Source organism: Rhinichthys klamathensis, unplaced genomic scaffold (genome assembly GCF_029890125.1).
Source record: "Rhinichthys klamathensis goyatoka isolate OS25496 unplaced genomic scaffold, OSU_Roscu_1.1 h1tg000545l_1, whole genome shotgun sequence".
Lineage (NCBI taxonomy): Eukaryota > Metazoa > Chordata > Actinopteri > Cypriniformes > Leuciscidae > Rhinichthys > Rhinichthys klamathensis.
The window spans coordinates 352340-365000 of record NW_026607017.1 but is presented as its reverse complement, the minus strand read 5'-3'; positions in this window follow the sequence as shown (position 1 = coordinate 365000).

The window sequence follows — 12661 nt, the reverse complement described above, 5'->3', positions numbered from 1 at the left end:
ATTGGACGAGCCGCTCACAGGTGATTGGATGTTTGTAGGTCGAGGCGAGGATCAGTCGCTTGTGTTTCTGTGCTTTCATGGCTATGATTATAGAGAAGGCGAACTCTCTCTAGGGACATTAGAGACTGATAGTCATTCATCTGGAGCGAGAGAGTGACGAACGCCCACATTCAGTGAAATGTGAAGAAAAACACACTTTTCCCCTTTTTTAAGCTGTTTCTCTTCATGGCCTTCAAGCCTTTTTCTCATCTTTGGAAGATAGTTTGAAAAATGGTCAGGTTTTCTTTGTTGGTCCATTTATACAATGTGTCTATGCGGTCCAATCCGATGTTCTTCAAAATAACTTATTTTCTGTTCCATTGAAGAAAGAACGTTTGGGCAAACAATCATTTTTATGTTCTTCAGTATTTTTGTTTTTTAATTTTAAATCAAGATACATTTACTGGAGAAGCAAAATGACTGAAGATATTTACTCTTGTTTAATGAAATTTTTTTTTTTAAATTAAGTGAGTTTGTGTTTAAACCGAGAACAAAAATCTGCATCGATTTTTATAATTTCGTAAAATAAGACTTAAAGCAACACTAAGTAACGTTTCCTCAAAGGTCCCCCTACAGGTTGGAAGTGGAATTGTCCATTACCGCTGTGGTAAATACTTTAGCCTAGCGCAGCCTACTGTCGCGCGCGCTCGCTGTTTATCCAGCGCCGGCTTTGGAAAGAACGATGTCCACAGACAAGGTAGAGTATGTTGCATGATATCATGAAAGTATGATGTATGGCAGTGGTCACCAACCTTTTCAAGCCTAAGATCACATCCCAAGTCCAAATGTAAACCAAGATCTACCACTTGCAGAAAATTATGAAAAAACAAGGCCACAATGTAGTTCTACTTTGACATTCTTTGTTGCCTGTTAGTCACTAGCAAAATATTTATTTAACTATACAAATAGTATATAACTATACAAACTGTCAACTATAATTCAACATTTTCAACAGTAATATAACATTGTTAAGTATATATCCACAGGCTTATTACTTATATATAAACAAAATAATCAGTCAATTACAGGCCTAAGCCAATAATGTACTGTTTCATTTTCCCTTTTAAAACATAGGCTATTTCAAATCAAAATGGTAAGTGCAACTAGCATACAAAATATTATAACAACAGTCATCCTTCAATTCTTCAAAAATATTTTCACACAAATTACAGACCTACTACTATTCATTACCTCAATAATCAATCAATTACAGGCCTAAAACAGTCATGTACAGCACTGATTCTCTTTCCCGTTTCCAACAACATAAAACACAGATCTCCTTTTAACAATAGCCAATAAAGGGTTTTTCCTGGCTCAAAATGAGGCGGAGTTGGTAAAATCGCAACACTGGGGGGGTCCGGGGGCATGCCCCCCCGGGAGAAAAATTTGTACATTTTAAAGATAAATTCATTAATCTGGTGCACTTTGAGTCACTCGAATCTGTTGTTAAAAATAAAAAATAATCCACCTGCCAACCACCCATATTCTTTGATTTAGATATCTGCATCTGATCATCACATTACAATTATTCAATTAAGCATGATAATATGGTAACATATCACACTGAAGTAGGCTGATTTAAAATTAACATTTATTTAAATTAAAAGTTCTTCTTTTGGCAAAATTACATTTCCTTTATAGCCTAAACAGAGGCTTTAGCCTATCCCTTTAAACTTAAATTGTCAATGTTTCATTTTTGAAAACACTCTTATCGGAATAATTTTTTGTACCTTTATAAAGGGCATTTTCCCCCTAATTTTATTTAATGTACTGGTATGCTCTAAATTTCATTTCAAATTCTTACATTTTATCAATACATTCAATTAAAATAATAAGACAAGGCTGTTACCAATCAAATTAAATAATTTACATTGAAAAATTATAACTGTATTAAATGAGATTATGAGATTGTTTTGAATATTTTTTGAATATACAAATAAGGAATGTTGAAAAGAATGATACTTTGAAACTAAACCGCCAGTAGAAGCGGCAGGCGGCCGTCTTAATGAGCGAGTCATTGAGTCATTCATTCAAACGATTCGTTCAAACGGCTGATTGATTCAGAATGAGGCGGTTTAATAATGGGTAACGTTAATTGAATCTTTGACTCGAGCGATTAGGTCAAAACGCTGAATCATTCAGTGATGATTGATGAATAATGGATGAGTGTTGCTGTGAGATGCGCTGGTTCTGTTGTTTGGAAATATTTTCGCTGCTGAAACAGAACAAAAACAGTAATTGCGTCTAAAAATGTAAGTAACTTAATTTTAACTAGGCTATTTGTTTATTGAACTGTTATGAAATCAATATCTTGGTTTCAATCGTGCTTGCATTCAGGAAAACAGCACTCTGGTCGTGTGTAGTCTATAACGTTATATTGTTTCTTAACTATAAATTTGACGGAGGCGGCCGCCTCATAATTGTCTATGCAGGAAAACCCCTGCAGATTTCAAACTAGCAATAGCCTACTCCCTCACCGTTGTGCCATCGTTTCGTTAGCTTGCGTATCGTTAGCTTGAAGAGCTTGATGTGAGCGTAGGGTGAAGTGGCTGAGCTGGTTAAAGCGTAAAGCCTTGTTTATACTCGACGTGTCCGCATGAGCCCAAAATGACGTCATTGTAACGGCGCGCGCGCCTCTGGATCCCCAAGACACCATTTACTACACACAGTAGGCTCACACATGGTGCATTTTTAAGTAATAAATAATAATGAATACAAATATTGGTGTTTTTTCTCTGATTTTGAAAACTCTTCGCGATCGACTTAAAATGCTTCCAAGATCGACTTGTCGATCGCGAACGACGGGTTGGTGACTCCTGATGTATGGCGACATCAGAAACTAAGAAAAACAAAATAATGACTATTGTAACACTTGATGTAAATCAAGTCAAATTTGTAGTTTTCTTATGTCTCATTAGAACTACAGAAACGCGACCCGATCTGGCAATTTTATACAGCGCTTTGCGGTCCTGTATCTGATATATCCACGCTGTATAAAATTGCCAGATCGGGTCGCGTTTCTGTAGTTCTAATGAGACATAAGAAAACTACAAATTTGACTTGATTTACATCAAGTGTTACAATAGTCATTATTTTGTTTTTCTTAGTTTCTGATGTCGCCATACATCATACTTTCATGATATCATGCAACATACTCTACCTTGTCTGTGGACATCGTTCTTTCCAAAGCCGGCGCTGGATAAACAGCGAGCGCGCGCGACAGTAGGCTGCGCTAGGCTAAAGTATTTACCACAGCGGTAATGGACAATTCCACTTCCAACCTGTAGGGGGACCTTTGAGGAAACGTTACTTAGTGTTGCTTTAAGTCTTATTTTACGAAATTATAAAAATCACCATACAGATGTTTGTGTAAGAAAATTATAAAAATCACCATACAGATGTTTGTGTAAGAAAATTATAGAAATATCTAAACATTCTTAAATCAGGAAAATTACATAAGATGTTAAAGCAACACTAAGTAATATTTTTTACCTTAAAATAATGTTTCCAAAATGGTTTCAGTGGTTCATCAAGTCGTGACAGGGTGAAATGCACTTCTGCCTCCGTGGATATATCAGATACAGGACCGCAAAGCGGAGGCAGAAGTGCATTTCACCCTGTCACGACTTGATGAACCACTGAAACCATTTTGGAAACATTATTTTAAGGTAAAAAATATTACTTAGTGTTGCTTTAACATCTTATGTAATTTTCCTGATTTAAGAATGTTTAGATATTTCTATAATTTTCTTACACAAACATCTGTATGGTGATTTTTATAATTTTCTTACACAAACATCTGTATGGTGATTCTATCATTTTCATACACAAACGTCTGTATGGTGATTCTATCATTTTCATACACAAACGTCTGTATGGTGATTCTATCATTTTCATACACAAACATCTGTATGGTGATTCTATCATTTTCATACACAAACATCTGTATGGTGATTCTATCATTTTCTTACACAAACATCTGTATGGTGATTCTATCATTTTCATACACAAACATCTGTATGGTGATTCTATCATTTTCATACACAAACATCTGTACGGTGATTATATCATTTTCTTACACAAACATCTGTATGGTGATTCTATCATTTTCATACACAAACGTCTGTATGGTGATTCTATCATTTTCATACACAAACGTCTGTATGGTGATTCTATCATTTTCATACACAAACATCTGTATGGTGATTCTATCATTTTCATACACAAACATCTGTATTGTGATTATATCATTTTCTTACACAAACATCTGTATGGTGATTATATCATTTTCATACACAAACATCTGTATGGTGATTCTATCATTTTTATACACAAACATCTGTATGGTGATTCTATCATTTTCATACACAAACGTCTGTATGGTGATTCTATCATTTTCATACACAAACGTCTGTATGGTGATTCTATCATTTTCATACACAAACGTCTGTATGGTGATTCTATCATTTTCATACACAAACATCTGTATGGTGATTCTATCATTTTCATACACAAACATCTGTATGGTGATTCTATCATTTTCTTACACAAACATCTGTATGGTGATTCTATCATTTTCATACACAAACATCTGTATGGTGATTCTATCATTTTCATACACAAACGTCTGTACGGTGATTATATCATTTTCTTACACAAACATCTGTATGGTGATTCTATCATTTTCATACACAAACGTCTGTATGGTGATTCTATCATTTTCATACACAAACATCTGTATGGTGATTCTATCATTTTCATACACAAACGTCTGTATGGTGATTCTATCATTTTCTTACACAAACATCTGTATGGTGATTCTATAATTTTCATACACAAACGTCTGTATGGTGATTCTATCATTTTCATACACAAACATCTGTATGGTGATTTTTATAATTTTCTTACACAAACATCTGTATGGTGATTATATCATTTTCTTACACAAACATCTGTATGGTGATTCTATCATTTTCATACACAAACATCTGTATGGTGATTCTATCATTTTCTTACACAAACATCTGTATGGTGATTTTTATCATTTTCATACACAAACATCTGTATGGTGATTATATCATTTTCTTACACAAACATCTGTATGGTGATTCTATCATTTTCATACACAAACATCTGTATGGTGATTATATCATTTTCTTACACAAACATCTGTATTGTGATTCTATCATTTTCATACACAAACATCTGTATGGTGATTATATCATTTTCTTACACAAACATCTGTACAGTGATTATTAGGGATGGCCCGATACCGATACTGGCATCGGGGATCGGGCCGATACTGTCCTAATATACTCGTACTCGTACTCATAAAAATTCGCCGATACCACGCACCGATACCACGTACATTTTGCAAAACGAAACTGGCCGCCGCGAGTGCTTTGTCGAGGTGAACTGAGGCATAGGAAAGTATAATGTCGGCGGTTTGGGCTCATTTCAAGATAAGGGATGATGACAACAGCAAGGCAGACTGTGAGTTATGTTCAGCTAAGGTGTCGAGAGGAGGGAAAGAAAGTACATCGTTTAACACCAGCAATCTAATTAAACATCTGAAGACGCATCATAGATCTGATGGCCGAGCGCGCGCGCGGGTGGTAATGCACTCACTCTGTGTATGCGGGTTACGGGAGAATAAAACGATTCGCGGGACTCCCGCAAACTAGAAATATCTATGAATAAAACATAAAAACTAAAAGATTTTTATTCATCTCTTGCAGAAAAGCAACAACTACAACAAAATAGAAACGATTTACAGGACAGAGTTTCTATTCATAACATGGTTACAGCGTTGAGCGATGTAGCCAATCACAGACATATGTGTTGATTTCTGGAACGCAATGGCCAATCAGAAGCATTTAAGATAGACTCCCCTCACCGCTCAAAACGGACTTTTTTGTTCAGTGCTGAATTCTGTATGCTGGCAAATCCTCTAATTATAACAAACAAAGTGTGGATATTATGAAAGATTGATTGTGCAGTCAGCTTCATTGATAATAACAGAGATGTGTGAGATCGTGATGAACTGTCAGCTTTTAGGATTTATTAAGGGAGCGCACTTTGCGCGCATTCAGTCATGCCAGACCATGCACGCAGTAGCCTGCTTGCTTTTATGTTAAATTAACAGTGGTTTGTGTGTTAATACATTTATTATTTTACTAATTTTTTTTTATTTTTAGACTTGTTAAAACAAGCAGAGAAGAAAATAAAAACAGTCTTCTAACCTGTGTTCTAAAATAGTCGTCTTCTTTTCTGGGAGCCTATTACTTTTGCGGTAGAAATATCGGTATCGGTACTCGGTATCGGCAAGTACACAAATGTAAATACTCGTACTCGTATCGGTTTGAAAAAAAATGGTATCGGGCCATCCCTAGTGATTATATCATTTTCTTACACAAACATCTGTATGGTGATTCTATCATTTTCTTACACAAACATCTGTATGGTGATTTTTATCATTTTCATACACAAACATCTGTATGGTGATTATATCATTTTCTTACACAAACATCTGTATTGTGATTCTATCATTTTCATACACAAACATCTGTATGGTGATTTTTATAATTTTCTTACACAAACATCTGTATGGTGATTCTATCATTTTCATACACAAACATCTGTATGGTGATTCTATCATTTTCTTACACAAACATCTGTATGGTGATTCTATAATTTTCTTACACAAACATCTGTATGGTGATTCTATCATTTTCATACACAAACATCTGTATGGTGATTCTATAATTTTCTTACACAAACATCTGTATGGTGATTATATCATTTTCATACACAAACATCTGTATGGTGATTCTATAATTTTCTTACACAAACATCTGTATTGTGATTCTATCATTTTCATACACAAACATCTGTATGGTGATTCTATAATTTTCTTACACAAACATCTGTATGGTGATTCTATCATTTTCATACACAAACATCTGTATGGTGATTCTATAATTTTCTTACACAAACATCTGTATTGTGATTCTATCATTTTCATACACAAACATCTGTATGGTGATTCTATAATTTTCATACACAAACATCTGTATGGTGATTATATCATTTTCTTACACAAACATCTGTATGGTGATTATATCATTTTCATACACAAACATCTGTATGGTGATTCTATCATTTTCTTACACAAACATCTGTATGGTGATTCTATCATTTTCATACACAAACATCTGTATGGTGATTTTAATCATTTTCATACACAAACATCTGTATGGTGATTCTATCATTTTCTTACACAAACATCTCTATGGTGATTTTTATCATTTTCTTACACAAACATCTGTATGGTGATTATATCATTTTCATACACAAACATCTGTATTGTGATTATATCATTTTCTTACACAAACATCTGTATGGTGATTCTATCATTTTCATACACAAACATCTGTATGGTGATTTTTATCATTTTCTTACACAAACATCTGTATGGTGATTCTATAATTTTCTTACACAAACATCTGTATGGTGATTCTATCATTTTCTTACACAAACATCTGTATGGTGATTATATCATTTTCATACACAAACATCTGAATGGTGATTATATCATTTTCTTACACAAACATCTGTATGGTGATTATATCATTTTCATACACAAACATCTGTATTGTGATTATATCATTTTCTTACACAAACATCTGTATGGTGATTCTATCATTTTCATACACAAACATCTGAATGGTGATTATATCATTTTCTTACACAAACATCTGTATGGTGATTCTATCATTTTCATACACAAACATCTGAATTGTGATTATATCATTTTCTTACACAAACATCTGTATGGTGATTCTATCATTTTCTTACACAAACATCTGTATGGTGATTTTTATCATTTTCTTACACAAACATCTGTATGGTGATTCTATCATTTTCTTACACAAACATCTGTATGGTGATTTTTATCATTTTCTTACACAAACATCTGTAAGGTGATTATATCATTTTCATACACAAACATCTGTATGGTGATTTTAATCATTTTCTTACACAAACATCTGTATGGTGATTCTATCATTTTCTTACACAAACATCTGTATGGTGATTTTAATCATTTTCTTACACAAACATCTGTATGGTGATTCTATCATTTTCTTACACAAACATTTGTATGGTGATTTTAATCATTTTCTTACACAAACATCTGTATGGTGATTCTATCATTTTCTTACACAAACATCTGTACGGTGATTATATCATTTTCTTACACAAACATCTGTATGGTGATTCTATCATTTTCATACACAAACGTCTGTATGGTGATTCTATCATTTTCATACACAAACGTCTGTATGGTGATTCTATCATTTTCATACACAAACATCTGTATGGTGATTCTATCATTTTCATACACAAACGTCTGTATGGTGATTCTATCATTTTCATACACAAACATCTGTATGGTGATTTTTATAATTTTCTTACACAAACATCTGTATGGTGATTATATCATTTTCTTACACAAACATCTGTATGGTGATTCTATCATTTTCATACACAAACATCTGTATGGTGATTCTATCATTTTCTTACACAAACATCTGTATGGTGATTTTTATCATTTTCATACACAAACATCTGTATGGTGATTATATCATTTTCTTACACAAACATCTGTATGGTGATTCTATCATTTTCATACACAAACATCTGTATGGTGATTATATCATTTTCTTACACAAACATCTGTATTGTGATTCTATCATTTTCATACACAAACATCTGTATGGTGATTATATCATTTTCTTACACAAACATCTGTACAGTGATTATATCATTTTCTTACACAAACATCTGTATGGTGATTCTATCATTTTCATACACAAACATCTGTATGGTGATTTTTATCATTTTCATACACAAACATCTGTATGGTGATTATATCATTTTCTTACACAAACATCTGTATTGTGATTCTATCATTTTCATACACAAACATCTGTATGGTGATTTTTATAATTTTCTTACACAAACATCTGTATGGTGATTCTATCATTTTCATACACAAACATCTGTATGGTGATTCTATCATTTTCTTACACAAACATCTGTATGGTGATTCTATAATTTTCTTACACAAACATCTGTATGGTGATTCTATCATTTTCATACACAAACATCTGTATGGTGATTCTATAATTTTCTTACACAAACATCTGTATGGTGATTATATCATTTTCATACACAAACATCTGTATGGTGATTCTATAATTTTCTTACACAAACATCTGTATTGTGATTCTATCATTTTCATACACAAACATCTGTATGGTGATTCTATAATTTTCTTACACAAACATCTGTATGGTGATTCTATCATTTTCATACACAAACATCTGTATGGTGATTCTATAATTTTCTTACACAAACATCTGTATTGTGATTCTATCATTTTCATACACAAACATCTGTATGGTGATTCTATAATTTTTTATACACAAACATCTGTATGGTGATTATATCATTTTCTTACACAAACATCTGTATGGTGATTATATCATTTTCATACACAAACATCTGTATGGTGATTCTATCATTTTCATACACAAACATCTGTATGGTGATTTTAATCATTTTCATACACAAACATCTGTATGGTGATTCTATCATTTTCTTACACAAACATCTCTATGGTGATTTTTATCATTTTCTTACACAAACATCTGTATGGTGATTATATCATTTTCATACACAAACATCTGTATTGTGATTATATCATTTTCTTACACAAACATCTGTATGGTGATTCTATCATTTTCTTACACAAACATCTGTATGGTGATTCTATCATTTTCATACACAAACATCTGTATGGTGATTTTTATCATTTTCTTACACAAACATCTGTATGGTGATTCTATAATTTTCTTACACAAACATCTGTATGGTGATTCTATCATTTTCTTACACAAACATCTGTATGGTGATTTTTATCATTTTCTTACACAAACATCTGTATGATGATTCTATCATTTTCATACACAAATATCTGTATGGTGATTATATCATTTTCTTACACAAACATCTGTATGGTGATTCTATCATTTTCTTACACAAACATCTGTATGGTGATTATATCATTTTCTTACACAAACATCTGTATGGTGATTCTATCATTTTCATACACAAACATCTGTATGGTGATTATATCATTTTCATACACAAACATCTGTATGGTGATTCTATCATTTTCTTACACAAACATCTGTATGGTGATTATATCATTTTCATACACAAACATCTGAATAGTGATTATATCATTTTCTTACACAAACATCTGTATGGTGATTATATCATTTTCATACACAAACATCTGTATTGTGATTATATCATTTTCTTACACAAACATCTGTATGGTGATTATATCATTTTCTTACACAAACATCTGTATGGTGATTCTATCATTTTCATACACAAACATCTGAATTGTGATTATATCATTTTCTTACACAAACATCTGTATGGTGATTCTATCATTTTCTTACACAAACATCTGTATGGTGATTTTTATCATTTTCTTACACAAACATCTGTATGGTGATTCTATCATTTTCTTACACAAACATCTGTATGGTGATTTTTATCATTTTCTTACACAAACATCTGTAAGGTGATTATATCATTTTCATACACAAACATCTGTATGGTGATTTTAATCATTTTCTTACACAAACATCTGTATGGTGATTCTATCATTTTCTTACACAAACATCTGTATGGTGATTTTAATCATTTTCTTACACAAACATCTGTATGGTGATTCTATCATTTTCTTACACAAACATTTGTATGGTGATTTTAATCATTTTCTTACACAAACATCTGTATGGTGATTCTATCATTTTCTTACACAAACATCTGTATGGTGATTTTTATCATTTTCTTACACAAACATCTGAATGGTGATTATATCATTTTCATACACAAACATCTGTATGGTGATTCTATCATTTTCATACACAAACATCTGTATGGTGATTATATCATTTTCATACACAAACATCTGTATGGTGATTCTATCATTTTCATACACAAACATCTGTATGGTGATTATATCATTTTCTTACACAAACATCTGTATGGTGATTATATCATTTTCATACACAAACATCTGTATGGTGATTATATCATTTTCTTACACAAACATCTGTATGGTGATTCTATCATTTTCATACACAAACATCTGTATGGTGATTATATCATTTTCTTACACAAACATCTGTATGGTGATTCTATCATTTTCTTACACAAACATCTGTATGGTGATTATATCATTTTCTTACACAAACATCTGTATGGTGATTCTATCATTTTCTTACACAAACATCTGTATGGTGATTCTATCATTTTCATACACAAACATCTGTATGGTGATTATATCATTTTCATACACAAACATCTGTATGGTGATTATATAATTTTCTTACACAAACATCTGTATGGTGATTATATCATTTTCTTACAAAAACATCTGTATGGTGATTCTATAATTTTCATACACAAACATCTGTATGGTGATTATATCATTTTCATAAACAAACATCTGTATGGTGATTATATCATTTTCTTACACAAACATCTGTATGGTGATTCTATCATTTTCATACACAAACATCTGTATGGTGATTCTATCATTTTCATACACAAACATCTGTATGGTGATTTTTATCATTTTCTTACACAAACATCTGTATGGTGATTCTATCATTTTCTTACACAAACATCTGTATTGTGATTCTATCATTTTCATACACAAACATCTGTATGGTGATTATATCATTTTCATACACAAACATCTGTATGGTGATTATATAATTTTCTTACACAAACATCTGTATGGTGATTCTATAATTTTCATACACAAACATCTGTATGGTGATTATATCATTTTCTTACACAAACATCTGTATGGTGATTATATCATTTTCATACACAAACATCTGTATGGTGATTATATCATTTTCTTACACAAACATCTGTATGGTGATTATATCATTTTCATACACAAACATCTGTATGGTGATTATATCATTTTCTTACACAAACATCTGTATTGTGATTCTATCATTTTCATACACAAACATCTGTATGGTGATTCTATCATTTTCATACACAAACATCTGAATGGTGATTATATCATTTTCTTACACAAACATCTGTATGGTGATTCTATCATTTTCATACACAAACATCTGTATGGTGATTCTATCATTTTCTTACACAAACATCTGTATGGTGATTATATCATTTTCATACACAAACATTTGTATGGTGATTCTATCATTTTCTTACACAAACATCTGTATGGTGATTCTATCATTTTCTTACACAAACATCTGTATGTGATTCTATCATTTTCTTACACAAACATCTGTATGGTGATTCTATCATTTTCTTACACAAACATCTGTATGGTGATTATATCATTTTCATACACAAACATTTGTATGGTGATTCTATCATTTTCTTACACAAACATCTGTATGGTGATTCTATCATTTTCTTACACAAACATCTGTATGGTGATTCTATCATTTTCTTACACAAACATCTGCATGGTGATTCTATCATT